This window comes from Dasypus novemcinctus, chromosome 4 (genome assembly GCF_030445035.2).
Source record: "Dasypus novemcinctus isolate mDasNov1 chromosome 4, mDasNov1.1.hap2, whole genome shotgun sequence".
Lineage (NCBI taxonomy): Eukaryota > Metazoa > Chordata > Mammalia > Cingulata > Dasypodidae > Dasypus > Dasypus novemcinctus.
Window position 1 is genome coordinate 140595477 of NC_080676.1, and position 17604 is coordinate 140613080.

At 37.0% G+C, this 17604-nt stretch overlaps 1 long non-coding RNA gene across 1 annotated transcript in view; it reads left to right on the forward strand.

Annotated features, from left to right (window-relative positions):
• Window positions 1-17604, forward strand: part of LOC139438826 (uncharacterized) — a 45959-nt gene that overhangs the window by 24819 nt on the left and 3536 nt on the right. The window contains exon 2 of the long non-coding RNA XR_011648552.1: window positions 13056-13252. This is a non-coding gene — a long non-coding RNA (uncharacterized lncRNA). The remainder of the gene's footprint in view (window positions 1-13055; window positions 13253-17604) is intronic.

The following is a 17604-nucleotide window of genomic DNA, read 5'->3' on the forward strand; positions in this document are numbered from 1 at the left end:
GTTTCTTAATTAGAATTTGTTTTCTACGATTACCTAAAGCATCACTATATGAACTGGAAAGTAATTAAGGGATTTCTTACTACTTCTGCCCATAGGAGATGAAAGCATCAAAAAAAAATTAATTGAATAATAAATATCACAACAGGGAAACAACATTATTTGAATATTGCCATCCTCCTGGCTGGAGTCCCAGAAGCAAGTATACTCATAGTTTTTCAAAGACTGAAAAACAAGTCATAGGTTCTCTTTCAATTCTGCATGTGAAGAACATATATTTCTCTAAAATGTAAATGCTAAAATTTAGCATAATCCAAAGTGCTGTAGAGAATGGGAAAGCAAAATAACATGATTTGTATTTATATTGCATTGTTTAAGGCAAAAATGCTGTGTAAAAATTTTTAAATAAAGGTTTATGGGCCAATAGTAATACATATTACACATGTCATAAAACCATATTTAAGCATTAATTTCTATTCCACCGTCAGCCCAGGATCTCTATTATTTGCATTAGCTTATCTAAAACGGATAGAAATGTTCTTTAGATCTTATGGAAGACATATTATTTTTCATTGTTTTTATCGATAAAATGGATGATGTAGCAGCATGCTAATTTTGCAGATGCTACTTGCTTTTGAAAAGAGACTTGGATTATCTACTGGAAGATGTAGATTAGAAATCAGTTAAAACTGAAAAGGCAAGTACTAAGACCTAGACCTAAAATGTCAGAAAAACAACAAAAAGAATCAATAATTGAGGCACAATAGAAGGACACAGAGAATATATTTTTGGAATTCCGTTATTAGAGTAGTACCTTTCCTTACTTGAAGAAAAGACAAGGCCCCGCAGATTCAGCTCTGCGGATTCTGCAGGTCCAGAGTATTTGCTCATCTCTATAAACTTGATCTTTATCTATTTTCTATAATCCCACAACCACTTTAACAGAAGCTCCTTGTTTAGTCACAGGAAATGTTTCCATTCATTCAAAGTGCAGCTATGGACACTTTATTTCTCTTTGCTCTCTGGTAGTTACTCATCCTCAATCATTCCATGCAGTATCATGTCACAGCACTATATTTCTTTTTCCAAAATATATTTAGGACTACATTCTACTTTTTACAGTTGGGATCAGATATCCTTATTCAGTGCTCTTGTAACATACTCTAAAGATTCTTGCAATAATTGCATGAACCAAATATTACTTAAATTGTCTTTCTATTTGTCATTGTATCTTAACATTTAAAGCTTCTTGAGACAAGTGAATATGTTATTTCTATGTAGTTTATACTACCAATGCCTAGCACAATGGAAGGAAATAAATGTCCTCAATAATCATTCATTTTGGAAAATATAAAATGTTTTCCTTTGGCTTTATTTGGTTATGTATAGGAATCATTTCACTTTTCAGAGACGACTTTCTATTCAAATAATTCAGATATTTAAGGTATAGGTTTAATCATTTCTGGAATATTTATTTTATTCCCCCTCACCTAAGGTAGTATAAAGTAATATTCTTACATGCCATTATATATTGAAAAATTTGTACACACCACAATACAAAAATTATTTCACTATAGATTATCTATATATTTCTTATTACATATATTCTTATTTTCCACATGCTACATATTTTTGCAATAAGTTTTCAGACATGATATTGTTAAAGAGCAATCCATAAAGCTTATTAAAATGAGACAACTTTAACAAAAGCCCATAAATAACAAGCAAATAGTTTCCTTATAAGTTTTACCATTCATTATTTCCTCAGGGGCCTTTGGGGGCACAACTTTCCCTTCAAACTACAAACATTAGAATCTTGACAATTATCTGAAGGAATCAAGGTTACTTTGGAAATAAATTTGCACCTCTTCTTGCCAAAAACATAACCCTAAGAAATTCTTCCATTTTCTCTAGAGTCCAAGGAAATGGAGAAGAGCACTACTAGAAAGAAACACAAACATTCTGACCAAGATTAATCTCTTTCTGACATCAGTGCTTATTCTCCATTATACCAATGGATTTCCCTTAAGATTGGTATACTAGTCTGAGTTTAATTTCTGGCACCACATATTTTGATAAGGACCCCCAAAACACAGCCACTCAAGCACAAGAATCTCAACATTGTGATTCCCAAAGCATACTATCCTGGGAAAAAAGAATATTTCATGACTAACTACTATGGCCCTACTGGGTCCAGTAGACACATTGGTTAGAAAATGTCATTCTATTCTATATTAATTTTTTTTTCTGTTGAAGCACATTTTAAAGTAAAACATTAATAGACTAGTAAAGGAAAATACTGAACCCAGTGATTATTTTTGCAATCAAAAGTTAATATATATTTTTTAAGATTTATTTTATTTATTTCTCTTCCCCCTCACTCCCCATCAGCAGCACTGGGTATCTGTTTCTTTTTGTTGTGTCATCTTTTTTTTTTTTAAGATTTATTTATTTATTTCTCTCCCCTTCTCCCCCCTGCCCCCCACTCCCCCACCCCAGTTGTCTGTTCTCTGTGTCTATTCACTGAGTGTTCTTCTTTGTCCGATTCTGTTGTCAACAGCACGGGAATCTGTGTTTCTTTTTTGTTGCATCATCTTGTTTTGTCAGCTCTCTGTGTGTGCGGCACCATTCCTGAGCAGGCTGCACTTTCTTTTGCGCTGAGCAGCTCTCCTTATGGGGTGCACTCCTTGCGCATGGGGCTCCCCTATGCGTGGGACACCCCTGCATGGCAGGGCACTCCTTGCGGGCATCAGCACTGTGCATGGGCCAGCTCCACACGGATCAAGGAGGCCCGGGGTTTGAACCATGGACCTCCCATGTGGTAGACGGATGCCCTAACCACTGGGTCAAGTCCACTTCCCTTGTTGTGTCATCTTGCTGCATCAACTCTCCATGTGCGCAGTGCCATTCTTGGGCAGGCTGCCCTTTCTTTTGCACTGGGGAGCTCTCCTTACGGGTCACACTCCTTGCGCATGGGGCTCCCCTATGTGAGGGACACCCCTGAGTGGCAGGGCACTCCCTGCACGCATCAGCACTGTGCATGAGCCAGCACCACACGGATCAAGGAGTCCAGGGGTTTGAACCGTGGAACTCCCATGTGGTAGGCGGATGCCCTATCCGTTGGGCCAAATTCACTTCCCCAATTTTTTTTTTTTCAGTGAAGTATCAACAGCTAACCAAGAGAAGCCCCTAAATGAATATGTTGTCCTATGTATTTTACAGCTGTTGATCATGTAGCTGTCAGGGTGATTTATATTTTTATTTTTTTATTTCTATTTATAAAAAGAATAGTTATGCAAGTTATAATATTTTCAGGCAAAATCAATGTCAAGATTTTGATCAACATTGTACGCAGTTATATTTGTTAGGACTGATGCAAATTCAATATGTGACAACAAGTATAAGTATGCAGACTGCATGTCAAGGAATTTCTGCAAGACATTTTATTGCTCAGCTTGAAACATGAGGCTGTAAAAGGCACTCTATAAAATCATACTAGAGCAAACTTAATTGTGAGAAACAGTTATACAATGAGCATTTAAAGCCTGAAAGATTGTTGTAAAATGTTACACATTTTAAGACTGAGAATAGTTATCAAAGGTTTTTCCTGAGTTTCACATTTTTCCTATTCATGTTAAAAATACTACTATGTATGGCTCTTTTGAGAGACAGTACAATTTTAAATTATTCAGACAAAGGGCAAATGGATTGTTCACAATGTATTTACACTAACCACAACAATTCAGTGTATAAATAAAAATAATCATAGTCTTATATTCGAAACAATGTGCAGAGGTCACGTACTCTAACATATGTTCAATAAAATAGAAATTGCCTGTGCTACATAATTGAAAGTAGTCTCTCACAGGATGACCCTTTCTGACTGGTAATATTTCTTATTATTACAAACATGTTCCTAGGTTCAGCGGAAAACTGCCTCTATAACTTACTCCCCTTGATTCAAGGATTGCTTGCTATAATTAGGCTTCCTTCCTTCTGATGGGACAGCCCTTTAAAAATAAGGTCTCATTTGGCAATTATAGTTGTTTGCTTTTTAAAAAATTTTCAGTGCACTACAACTAATGCAAAAGCTTTTACATCTCTTATCTCTTGAATATGGTCCTTTTGACCATTATCTCATTTTGAAAATTAGTCCCATAAACAAACATATAGTTAGTATGTGAAATCAGAAGCAGATACTCAATTATTATGAATGTTACACTATTATTATCCAGACTAGATTGAGATGATTTTATGAATACCACTATATCTGGTGACAGAATTATAGATTGCTATAGAATAAAAACTTACTAGCCCATACCATGCAGACCATTTGTTTTTTACCTAAATTTGCAACCTACTCTTGAGAACAATGAATTTTAATTTCATTGCCTGTCATAATTTCTGCTATACACACTCTCTTTGAATCATAATTCTGATATGTATTTTTCATAGTTTATCTAAGCATTTAAATGTTTTTATTTCATTATTAAGAAAAAAAGTTGCATTAGGTGGAACTATCCTGGTAAGAAAACTAGACCCAGTTTTAGTCAGCACCTATCAATTATCTGTCAGAAAACTCCTAAATCTATTGTTATTAAGGGGAAAATAATTGTTTTAAAAAAAGAAAGTGGGAAGTGGACTTGGCCCAGTGGTTAGGGTGTCCGCCTACCATATGGGAGGTTCGCAGTTCAAACCCCGGGCCTCCTTGACCCGTGTGGAGCTGGCCCATGCGCAGTGCTGATGCACGCAAGGAGTGCCCTGCCACACAGGGGTGTCCCCCACATAGGGGAGCCCCACGCACAAGGAGTGCACCAGTAAGGAGAGCCGCCCAGCATGAAAGAAAGTGCAGCCTGCCCAGGAATGGCGCCACACACACGGAGAGCTGACACAGCAAGATGACACAAGGAAAAGAAACACAGATTCCCAGTGCCGCTGACAACAACAGAAGTGGACACAGAAGAATACGCATGCAGCAAATGGACACAGAGAGCAGACAACAGGGGAGGGGAGAGAAATAAATAAATAAATAAATCATGTTACTCAAATGTGGCCAGTCTCGAAGCCAAACTCAGCATGTAAATGAAATGCCTTCCCCCCAGCGTGGGACATGACACCCGGGGATGAGCCTCCCTGGCACCAAGGGACCACTATCAACTACCAACTGATGATGCAACTGGAAAATGACCTTATACGGAAGGTTCAATGCGGATCAGCAGAATATCCCTGTCTACATAAAATAACATGACTTTAAAATGCTGTTTGACCTAAAGTAAGGGGGAAATGGAAAAGAGAAATGAGTTTATATGGCTACGAGTTTCTAAAAAAGAGTCTGGAGGCTGGCAGAAGGATTGCCCTTATGCACAACTGAGCAGAGTCAGAGAGACAGATAAAGCAGATACAACCCCCAGATATTGGTTCCTTTGAGGGCTAAAGAGACCCATGGGAGTTATGGTCATGGCCGATGGGGTTAACTACCAGGTCAGATGGCCCCTCTTTGGAAATGGTGTTTGTGTGTGATGAATCTGGACTCAGATGGGATCTCCCTTCATAAGACTTTCATGCTAATGTGCTGGAGGTGCAGTTAATGTTGGGGTTTAAGATATATTTAGGGGATTTGAATCTCTGGACTGACAATGTGATAGCCAGGTCCTGAGCCTCAACAGACTCCAGCACCTACAATCTGACTTATTGGGCTCACCACACTCAGCTAAGATGGAGTTGAAGAAGGACAACCACCACACCATGGAGCCTAGAGTGATTACAACTGAAAGTGGGAGGATTGCATCCAGCATCCATGTGGAATCTGAGCCTCCTGTTGACATAGAGGTGCAACGGACACAACCAATCCAAGGTCCACATAGAAGAGGTGGCATTGGATTGGGAAAAGTGGACATGGTGGCTGATGGGTATGGGGAAAGGCAGGAAGAGATGAGAGGTGGAGGCGTCTTTGGGACATGGAGCTGCCCTGGATGGTGCTTCAGAGGCAATCACCGGACATTGTATATCTTTACAGGACCCACTGGATGGAATGGGGGAGAGTATGGGCCATGATGTGGACCATTGACAATGAGGTGCAGAGGTGCCCAAAGATGTACTTACCAAATCCATGGATGTGTCATGATGATGGGAGGGAGTGTTGTTGGGGGGGGGGGGAGAGGGGGGGTGGGGGGGTGGGGTTGAATGGGACCTCACATATATATTTTTAATGTAATATTATTACAAATTCAATAAAATAAAAAAAATAAAAAATAAAAATAATAAATAATGCCAAAAAAATAAATAAATAAATAAATCTTTAAAAAAAATAACAGAAAGATTTGAAAAAAAAAAGAAAGTTAAGGAAAAATGCAAACAGCCTTATTTATTCTTTCTGAAGCTTTTAATTTCATTTAATTCCTTATATTAACTTAAAATAAATCTCTGAATTAGTTAATTTCCACGTACTGTTTCCATTTTCTCCTTTGAAATTTTCTTATAAACTCTATTTTTCATTCCCTAACAACCACGCTCAGTGAATTTTACAACTTTATCTTAAAAGATTTCAGACTGAAAACTGATTAAGCAATGTGTTATGCACTATTAAGATGAAAATAACAAAAAACACCTCTTTCATTCTCCATCCAATTATTTCCTTGGATGGTTTTCCCATGATAAGTCATCAAAAATGGTTTCTGATTGTTTATTTGTTTAGCACATTATTCACCCAGTTTTTCTCTATGAGGTATTTGACCATGAGTAGCCACAGGAATTATGCATACACAATTTAGTTCTTGGTGAACCTCCACTAGAAGCAGTGGGAAATTACATACTTTGCATATAATTAAGGCTGAAATCAATACTTCTGATAAGTAATTCATTTTCTTCAAACATCATATTCAAATGCAATCATAAGGAAGAAAGCAGAGCAGTTGTGCTATTTTTAGTGTTTTTTAGTTGTATTGCTTGCACTATTATAAAGAAAATATAATACAATATGGTATTAAGCCTTCGCATCTATAAAAATTAAGAATAGCACAGAGATAAATTTTATACCTACAAATTTATGTCTATATGTCTTATAGATTATTTGTATTTTGAGAGAATAATACATATTTGGAAAAATTTACTAAGGTTATATTTGGTTTTGAACTAACCACAACTGCCACAACCACAAAAAAAAGTTACTCAAAATTGCTCCTTTTTTCGCATACTCTCTACTTTTTAGGATAAGAAGCATCTCTCTGTTTTGAGCAAATGAAAAAACAGCCACCAGAAATGAGTTTTTGCCTCACTTTCTCTTCAGTCATACCCACTCTTAAAATAGGTCATTCTTATAAATAAAGACTCTATTGGCTATTTATCATGTAAACAGAGGGTCAAATGTGTTGACATTAATTGGAAAAAAAAAACTATTCATGCCTTTCTCCATGAGATATATTTGTATGTTGTCATTTTCCCAGAATAGTAACCTTAATCATCACCTACAGAAGAGACTCACCTGCTAATTTCATAAGATAAATTCAACATGAGCAGTGACTTATAGTGTTATTTTTAAAACAGGCTGTCATTTTTAGACATATTAATCATGTTTATTGATTGTAAAAAGTCAAGGTGCACTAGGGCAATTTAATACACACCATTAAAAATGAAAAAAATCTAGGATATATTCTGCACATGCCAGACTTACCTGAACATCATACCACTGCAAGGGATCAGGGTAAGGCCCTGGCAAAATGTGACAATAACTCAAAGGCAAAAAATTGCATGTTTTGCAATTTCTGGTATCTGGTAAAGATTTTATTAACTTTACTAATGGGATAATATCAGTTTAATAAATATGGAATATGTGCATTTGTCTGTGTAAAGGTATTTATCATTAAGGTTATAAATTCAATGCAAAATTTTCTATTACTAATCTTTATAATATTGAAAACACATTTATTTTATGTTACCTAGACCAGTCTTGTGCTCTGATCCCCAAAAATATAATTATTCAATTCTTAATAGACCTGAATAAAATAGATTATTCTTTCCCCAACAAACACATGAATGCAATCCACCACAAAAGTTATTTTCCAGTATAGCATTATTCTACCAATCTGTTTAATGATATATCACCAGAGAAACTTAATAAACTTGGTAAATGAACCAACACCATGATTCTTGGACTTCTAAAATTTGCTGTATAGCAGGGACTGGCCAACTTTTATATGTAAAGACCAGATAATAAATATTTTAGGCAACTACTCAATTCTGCAGTTGTACAATGAAAGAAGTCATAGACAATACATAAAAAGTGATGCCAACAATGCAAAGAGTTGGTGGAGGAGTGATGTATGAGACCCCTGTGTGATGTTATGTATGTTTATTTTGTAAGTTCAGAATCTTTACTATACATTTATTGTTTATGCATGTTCATGTATGAAGGATATACTTCAATAAAGAATAAAAAATTAAAAAAAAAAGTGATACATCTGAGTTCCCATAAAACTATTTCTACAGAAAGTGTTGGGTGTTGGATGGTTGTATTTGACTCCAGCATCATACTTTGCAAACCTTTCTAGACTAGTAGAGATTCAAAACACATGAAGTGTTTAAACCAAAAAATGATTCTTGTGATTGACACATAGCCAAAGAAAAATCTAGGTAATTGGCCTTTTGTATTAAACTTTTTGTTATGATAAGGTATATGATAAAATGCTATACCTTGACAGCTGTCTTGGCAGACAGTTAACATAACTTCAATAGTTTAATCTATACTAACAAATGTCCTTTAATTTGCTTCAAAATCACTGTCCCTGTAGAAAGAATGTCATAAGAACATTGAGGCACATTTACAGAGGGCTTGTTTTAACTTCCTAGGCTGCTAAAGGAAATACCATGAAAAATGGGTCAAGTTAAAAACTGGGAATTTATTTGCTCATAGGTTGAGGCTGGGAAAAAGTCAATATCAAGGCTTCATCAAGGCAATGCTTTCTGGATGAAGGCTAGCATTTCTAGAGTTGGCTGCTACGAGTCTTGGTCCTTAACTTGTCACAAGACAAGGCACATAATGCGGGTCTCCTGGACCTCTCTTCTCTTCTGGGCTCCACTGGTGTTCAATTTATTGCTTCCTGTAGCTTTCTCTCTCTGTTGTTCTGAATTTCATTCTTTTGCAAAAGACTATACTAAGAGGAATAAGATGCATCCTGATTGCCATGGGCTGCACCTTAACTGAAATAACTTCATTAAGATGTCCTACTTACAGCGAATGTGTTTTCACCCACAGGAATTGATTAGATTTAAGATCACGTTCTTGTGGGATAAATACAACTTCAAACCATCATGGGGTTAAATTGTATATATATTTACAAATCGTATATATTCTTTTTTCCTTTTTATCTACATTAACATTGAGAAAATCTTTATCCATAGTTCTACTAGCATAGCTCTTTCTATAATTCATATACATACATCTTTTACCTAATTACATAATATGTTTTCACTGTTATTTTGAATTCCTAACATTAATTAAAATGATTATATAATATTCTTCTAAAGCGAGGTAAAATAATATATTTACTCATTTCCATATGATTGAAACCTAAAGCCAAACACTCTGTAGTGGGTTGAATGATGGTCCACCAAGAGATATATCTACGCCATAATCCTCCAAACCTGCAGCTATTACTTCACCTGGAAACCTTGTGATTAAGGATCTTGGGAGGCAGAATTTATCCAGGTGGTCCAAAATTGCAGGCACATAAAGTCTTATGAAAATGACACACAGAGGAAAAGACACAGAAGGGGACACAATGACATCGGATGCAGCAGTAAGTCAAGGCACTGAAAGTCACCAGAATCTGGAAGAGATAAAGAACGGATTCTCCACCAGAGCCTCCCAAGAGAATGCTCACCTCCAAATGCTGACACGTGGATTTCTAGCTTCTGGCCTCCAGAACTGTGAAAGAATATAATTCTGTTATTTTAAGGCAAGAAGTTTTTGATAATTCATCATAGCAGCAACCTGAAACTAATATACCCACCAAAATATTTTATATTCTACTTTAATATTTTGTGAACATAAAGTTTTCCTTAATTTATTTTCCATAAATATATAAGGAAGAGATGCTAGAAAATCACATCATATGATTTGATCAGCATTATGGCCCCAAATTACCTTACTATTTCTTTCTGAGAGAAACAAGATTAGTAACCACACAACTAGTGAAGTTTTGTATTGAGTACAATTTTTAAAATATCTCCATTGCTAGATGGCACTTTATATGGAGGCTATAATTGCCATTTCTTTTGTGACTGATAATAAAAACTTTGGCCTATGTATATTTGGTCAACTACTTAATATATTCTGAATTAGTGTGTATTTATCTACAATATATTTCAAAATCATTTGTCATAGCTGATACAAATATTTCCCAACTCTTCTAACTTTTCATTTTGTTTTCTACAAATTCATTAAATTGGAATGTTAATTCCAATTAATTGTTAATATTTCCCTGTAAGATTATTTTATTGCTTTAAAGGACCATAAAGATGTGATAAGTAGAATGCAGGTTTTAAGTTTCTCATCAGAACTTTCTGTGTTATTCACTCTGAAATTAGTGTGATACAAACGATTATTGATAAGTTGCTCTATTTTATCATAAATTTGGCTGTGACTTACCTAACCATATGTATGATTTTAATATATTTCTTTAATTACTGAATTTTAGGTTTTCATCCATTTTAAAACTAAATTCTTTCTATAATTCTGCATTAATTTCTAAATACCTGTACTACTGATTATATGCTATGTACAATTTATTTTCAAGTGCATTAATGCATTGCTATGAGTGTTTTTATACTAAATAAATTATTACAAAAATGAAATTCTGCTATCCAGTATTGCAAAATAATAAGGAGCATAGCCTTTTTAATTTTACAGCCTGAGCTAGTTAGTCCCAAAATATAGTAGCTATGTGCCTTTGTGAATGTTCCTGAACCTCTCTTGACTCAGATTCTACCACACTCAAAGGGGAAATACAACATAATTTTCTCACAGATTGATGTGAAAAACATATATAGTAATATATATTAAGTACTTAGAATATTAGCTTGCATTTAATAAATGTCACTTAAAATTATAACAAGTATCTAAATTATAATCTTTTATTCTATTAAATATATCATATTGGTATAGTTTATCATTTTGCCATAATAGATATGCATAATCCTCTTTTCCTATAGTAATGATATTATAATGACACTTAAAACCTTAAGCAAATATTATAGTTTCCAATTTGAACATAAACTTTGAATTAAGGATTAAATTTTCAAATACATATTTTTATTGATTATTTCAATGAACTGCATGTTCTGCTATAGAAGTTTTATTTTAAAAATCTATGCATTTACATTTCTGTTTTAAAATTAATATTTCTTTATGTTCAAAGAAGCTTTAGGTTACATAAATGTTACATAAATTATATAAGGGATTCCTATGTGCCCCACTTCCATCCCCTCTAACACTTTCTCACATTAACAACATCCTTCGTTAACAGGGTACATTTATTATAATTAATGAATGCATATTGAAGCATTCCTACCAACCATGGATTACAGTCTACATTATAGTTTACACTTTGTCCTGAACAATTTTGTAAGTATGACAAAATATACAATGGCCTATACACATCACTATAATGTCATACATGACAAATTCAATGTCCTCAAAATTATGACATAGTGTGGTTGATACCATTCCTAGCACATTAGTAATATAGAGCTAATATCTTTGACAAAAAAGATTTAGTAAATATCAATACCGACTAAGTAATTACCTGGTATATAATAAAGTATGAAAATTAAAATTTATGGGAGGGAGCACCTGTGGCTTCAGCTGTTGAGTCCCCACATTTCATATGGAAGGTCCCAGGTTCAGTTCCCAATGTCTTTTGAATAAAACAAAAACAAACAACAAACAAAACAGAGGAAACCCAATCCAGGGAAGCCAATGTGGCTCTGTGGTTGAGCACCATCTTCCTACATATGAGGTCCCAGGTTCGATCCCCAGCACCTTGTGCCTAAAAAAAAAAAAGGAATTGTCAACCTCTGGTTAGTTTAAAAAATAATTCCACTTTGAATCAGCCTTTCTCTAAACATGGTGAGCCTCCAGGCACATTTATAATTCTTGTTGCCTCTTTCTTCTGCAGATTAGGAATTCTGTTGCCCCTTCAAGTTAGGCAGGAAGTTTGTTAAGACAACACGTACTCATGACCCATCCAGGGGAGTCTGAATCAATAGGTACAGAATGGTTATTTAGAAACATTCATATTTTTAAAAAATAACAACCCAGTTGTTTATGATGTAGGACTCCATGAATTACGGTTTGAGAAAAACAAGAGAGAAACTATAAAGAAAGAGTAGAAAAGATCATTTAGTGTTGTAGTTCAATTGGATTTTAAAAAGTACTAAATTTCTACAATATTAAACAAAATATCATAATCATGTAAGATAATGTGTTTCTTTTGCCTGCCATTTTCATTCACAAATTGATTTACTAAATCACCTAGCCATAGTCAATCGAATTATTTACAACAGAATCACATTTTAATCTCCAAAGTAGCCAAATGATAGAACAAATCAATTTTCTTGCCTTTGGCTTTTGGTTTATGTAAGTATTATCTTAGAAGATGGATTATATTTATAAAGCAACAATTACACAATGTGTATGGCTTCAGGCTATACAACAGGCATACGTTTCAGGTTTTAGATCTATTGGAGATCTTTCCCTAAAACCCATCTCCTCTTCTTTTGGTTCCTTATTTACTTGGTCTTCCAAACACTCCTTTGCACATAATGGACTATGCATACTACTTATATGTCAGGTTGTACACCCCTTAAATGAGTATGAGGATGGACCCCAGAAAATTATATATATTTTCTTAGAGTTAATACATTCCCGTGGGTGTTATCCTACTGCAGGTGGGACTTTTTGATTAAATAACTTCAGTTAAACGTCTTTTGACTAGGTTACTTCAATTAAGGTGTGGCCCAGCATGGGTCTAAATCTTCTTACCGGACTCTTTTATAAATAGGAGGAACACTGAGACAGCAGCAAGCAGAGAACTACATTTGCAGAAAGCTGAAGGCAAGGAAGCCAGGAAGAGAAGGGAGAGACCAGCAAACACTTTGCCATGTGACAGAGGAGTTCAGGATCACCTGCATCAGGTCTTCAGGGAGGAAGCATTGTCTGATGATGCCTGAATCTGGACATTTTCATGGCTTCAGAAATGTATGCTTAAAAGATAAATCCACATTGCAAAACCCAACTTATTTCTGATATATTGCATTTGGCAGCCTAGCAGGCTGAAACAATGAGCTTAGTTTTATTAATTAAATTAAGCTTTATATTTTCAGTCCTAAATTTTACTTTTTTCTTTAGTAGATATTGCATTAGAGCACATGGGGCATTGCCCTGTTTCCATTATTTTACAAATCTCTTATACTTTATAAACTCGAAAGACTAAATCATTTCAATACCTAGACTTCCTTAAGTATCTCAAATTCTTCATAATTCTTTATCAATATTCTGCATCAGATTCTGCAGGTAAGAGATAAATTTGAAACTGAAGAATGATTTGGGATCCTGGGCCTCATACTCACTGTGTAGTCTTATATAAAATAATTAATGATTCTTTCACTTATCCTTACAATGGTGTAATATGCTTTCTTAATTTTGATATGAATATAGTAGTACAGTGTGGCAGTTTGATATTACTGATGAATTCAAAAAGCAATATAGATTATGTTTGTAAACAGTCTGTTACTCTGGGCGTGATACCCCTTTGATTGTATTAAATTCAGAGATCTCACTTTTCCTTTATTAAATCAAGATTAAGGCTTTACTTCATGTTACTCAAATGTGGCCAGTCTCGAAGCCAAACTCAGCATGTAAATGCAATGCCTTCCCCCCAGCGTGGGACATGACACCCGGGGATGAGCCTCCCTGGCACCGAGGGATCACTATCAACTACCAACTGATGATGCAACTGGAAAATGACCTTGAATTGAAGATTTGATGCGGATCAGCAGAATATCCCTGTCTACATATAATAACATGCTGTTTAAAATGCTGTTTGACCTAATGTAAGGGGGAAAAGGAAAGGAGAAATGAGTTTATATGGCTACGAGTCTCTAAAAAAGAGTCTGGAGGCTGTCAGAAGGATTGCCCTTATGCACAACTGAGCAGAGTCTAAGAGACAGATAAAGTAGATACAATCCCCAGGTTTTGGTTCCTTGGAGGGCTAAAGAGACCCACGGGTTCTATGGTCATGGCAGATGGGGTTCACTGCCATGTCAGATGGCCCTTCTTTGGAGCTGGTGTTTCTGCGTGATGAAACTGGACTCAGATGGGATCTCTTTTCATAAGACTTTCATGCTACTTTACTGGAATTGTAGATGGTGTTGGGGTTTAAGATATATTTAGGGGATTTGAATCTCTGGCCTGACAATATGATAGCCAGGCCCTGAGCCTCAACAGACTCCAGCTCCTACAATCTGATTTATTGGACTCACCTCACTCAGCTAAGATGGAGTTGAAGAAGGACAACCACCACACCATGGAGCCTAGAGTGCCTACAACTGAAAGCAGGAGGATTGCATCCACTATCAATGTGGAATCTGAGCCTCCTCTTGACATAGAGGTGCAACGGACACAACCAATCCAAGGTCCACAGAGAAAAGGTGGCATTGGAGTGGGAAAAGTGGACATGGTGACTGATGGGTATGGGGAATGGCAGGAAGAGATGAGATGTGGAGGCGCCTTTGGGACTTGGAGTTGCCCTGGATGGTGCTTCAGGGGCAATCACCAGACATTGTAAATCCTCCCATGGCCCACTGGATGGAATGGGGGAGAATATGGGCCATGATGTGGACCATTGACCATGAGGTGCAGAGATGCCCAGAGATGTACTTACCAAATGCAATGGATGTGTCATGATGATGGGAGTGAATGTTGCTGGGGGGGAATGGTGGGGTGGGGGTGGTGGGGTTGAATGGGACCTCATATTTTTTTTAATGTAATATTTTTACAAAATCAATAATAAAAAAAAAAGATTAAGGCTTTAATTCTACCACATCATTAGGGAAACTCAGAGTTGAGTGCCTGCCTCATTCATGGGCTATATCAATGTATGCTCTAAGTTTCCTGAGCATACATCAACCTCAGAGTCAACCAAAGTTTGAATAGAAGGGACAGAAGAGGCATGTGTAGATAGGTCACATCTGAGTCCAACTCCATCACACTTAGGAGTACAAATTCCAAAGTAGGGCCCAACAGCAAAGCGCTGATCTCCAGAGCCATCTGCCATGGGCATAATGGGCATCTCCATTGTCCTCTGGAGCACCTCTACCTGGGGTTGCATCTACTTTGGCTGTCTCTGGGATCCTGCTGAGGTGGGCATAGGTGAGACCCCTCTTGTGACTTCTTGACTCATTTTGAAGTCTCTTAGCCATATAAACTCAACTGCCCTTACCATTTCTCCCTTTTATTCAAGGTCTCTTTCTAGTTGCAAGACCAGCTGGTTCTTGGTAGTAATCCCTCAGCACCAGGGATCCTCATCCCTGCGAGTCATGCCCCACACTGGGAGGAAGGTAATACATTAGCATGTGAGATTGGCTTAGAGACTGGTCACATTTGAGCAAAATGGAGGCTCTCAGGAGGTAACTCTTAGGCACCCTGCAGTTCTGGGCCTAGTTGAAATTTCAAACACACAGGTTCATAAGCACAATCATCAGTATCAAAGGTCCATCATTGGCCCGTCCTTCTTCACTGGTCTTTGCCCTTGAACTTGAAGGACTGTTGCTATTCCCTTGGGGAATGTTAAAGAGCCCCATAGCATGGGAATTCAGCACAACCTTAGTTGTAGTGTGTAATCTCTGGACTATCCATGTGCCGGGTGACCCTGGCAGAGTTACAATACCTACTCTCTGGTTTGTTGGACTTACCCAGGTCAGCTAACAGGGAGATGAGGATGGTCAACCACCATACCAGGGAACCAAGAGAGTCTAAAACTGTAAGTAGGACAATCCCATCTGTATTAGTCAGCCAAAGAGGTGCCAATGTAAAATACCAGAAATTGGTTGGTTTTTACAAAGGGTATTTATTTGGGGTAGGAGCTTACAGTTATCAGGCCACAAGGCTTAAGTTACTTCCCTCACCAAAGTTTATTTTCCTGTGTTGGAGCAAGATGGCTGCCAGCATCTCCAAGGGTTCCAGATTCCTGGGTTGCTCTGAGCTCATCTCTGTTTTCTCCACAAGGTCAGTTGTAGTCTATCAGGTGAACAGCTCTTTTCCCAGGGCTCCAGATTAAGACTTCAGCATCAAAGTCCAACATCAAAACTTCAACATTAAAAGCCCTCAACTCTGTCATTTGCCATGCATTTTATCTGTGAATCCCCACCCACCAAGAGGCAGGGACTCAATGCCCAAATGATGTGGCCCAACCAAAGCCCTAATCATAACTCAATCATGCCCAGGTACAGATCAGATTGCAAACATAGTCCAATATCTTTTTTTGGAATTCATAACCATATCAAACTACTATACTCCACCCTCTGAATTCCAAAAAGACATTACAATATTTGAAAAAAAACTTAAATCAGTAACAATGCAAGTACTAAATCATATCACAATCAACTTAAAGAAATACATTTGTCTTGGGACAAAGTCCTGTTTGCTATAGACCTCTGAAACTTACAAAACAATTTATCTATTTCCAACACACAAATGGACTAACAAAGGATAAACATTTTACTTTGTAATGAAAAATATTTTCATTACAATAAGGAGAAATTGGGAGGGAAATATGAGTCATGGGTCCTTTACAGTTCAGTAAACCTGCAAGGCATCCTCCATTCGATTTCAGTCTGAGAGTGATTCTTGAGATGATGATTTCTTCTCCTTGGGGCTTTCCACATGCTTGCACAATGGCCATTTTTAGGCTCCACCCTTATCAAGCATCTGGGTGTCCACCAAGCTCCAGACCTCTCCCTCCAAGAGTGTTGGGGTGATTGTCACACCTTACCCAATCTTTCGGTTAGAGTCTTAATTCTCCTAGTACAGTGATGTGAAGACAAAATTCCCCCTAACCTTTGGCAAGCAGGCTCGACCCTCTCAGAGCAATGAGGTGACTACCTGGCCTTCTCTAACCTTTGGGGGAGAGGTCCACACCTCTCAGAACTGTAGAGTGCTGACCTTAACTGCCCTAATCCTTGGGGAATGCGCTCCACCCTCTCTGTACCCTGGAACAGCAAAACTCTTCCAGAACATTGGACAGGAACATCACCTCTTCAACTGCTGGGGCAAACTCACCCTCTCTACAAATGAGTGGGGTTTCTCGGCACAAGGTGATGTCCTAATTCCAGATCTCAGCTTCCATGATTTTCTTCTTGAAGTTGTTTCCCCTTCAATCTTTCCTTTCCATGTCCCTTTAATTCTAGGCTGACAGTGGTTTTGTCCATACAGCTCTCTCAAAAACCTTGTTGGTTTAGCATGCAGAAAGAAGGGTCCAAGCCATCAGACAGTAAGACTTTCCACAAGTATTTCTGAGATAACTTAATCTTCAATCCTGATTTACAAGTTTC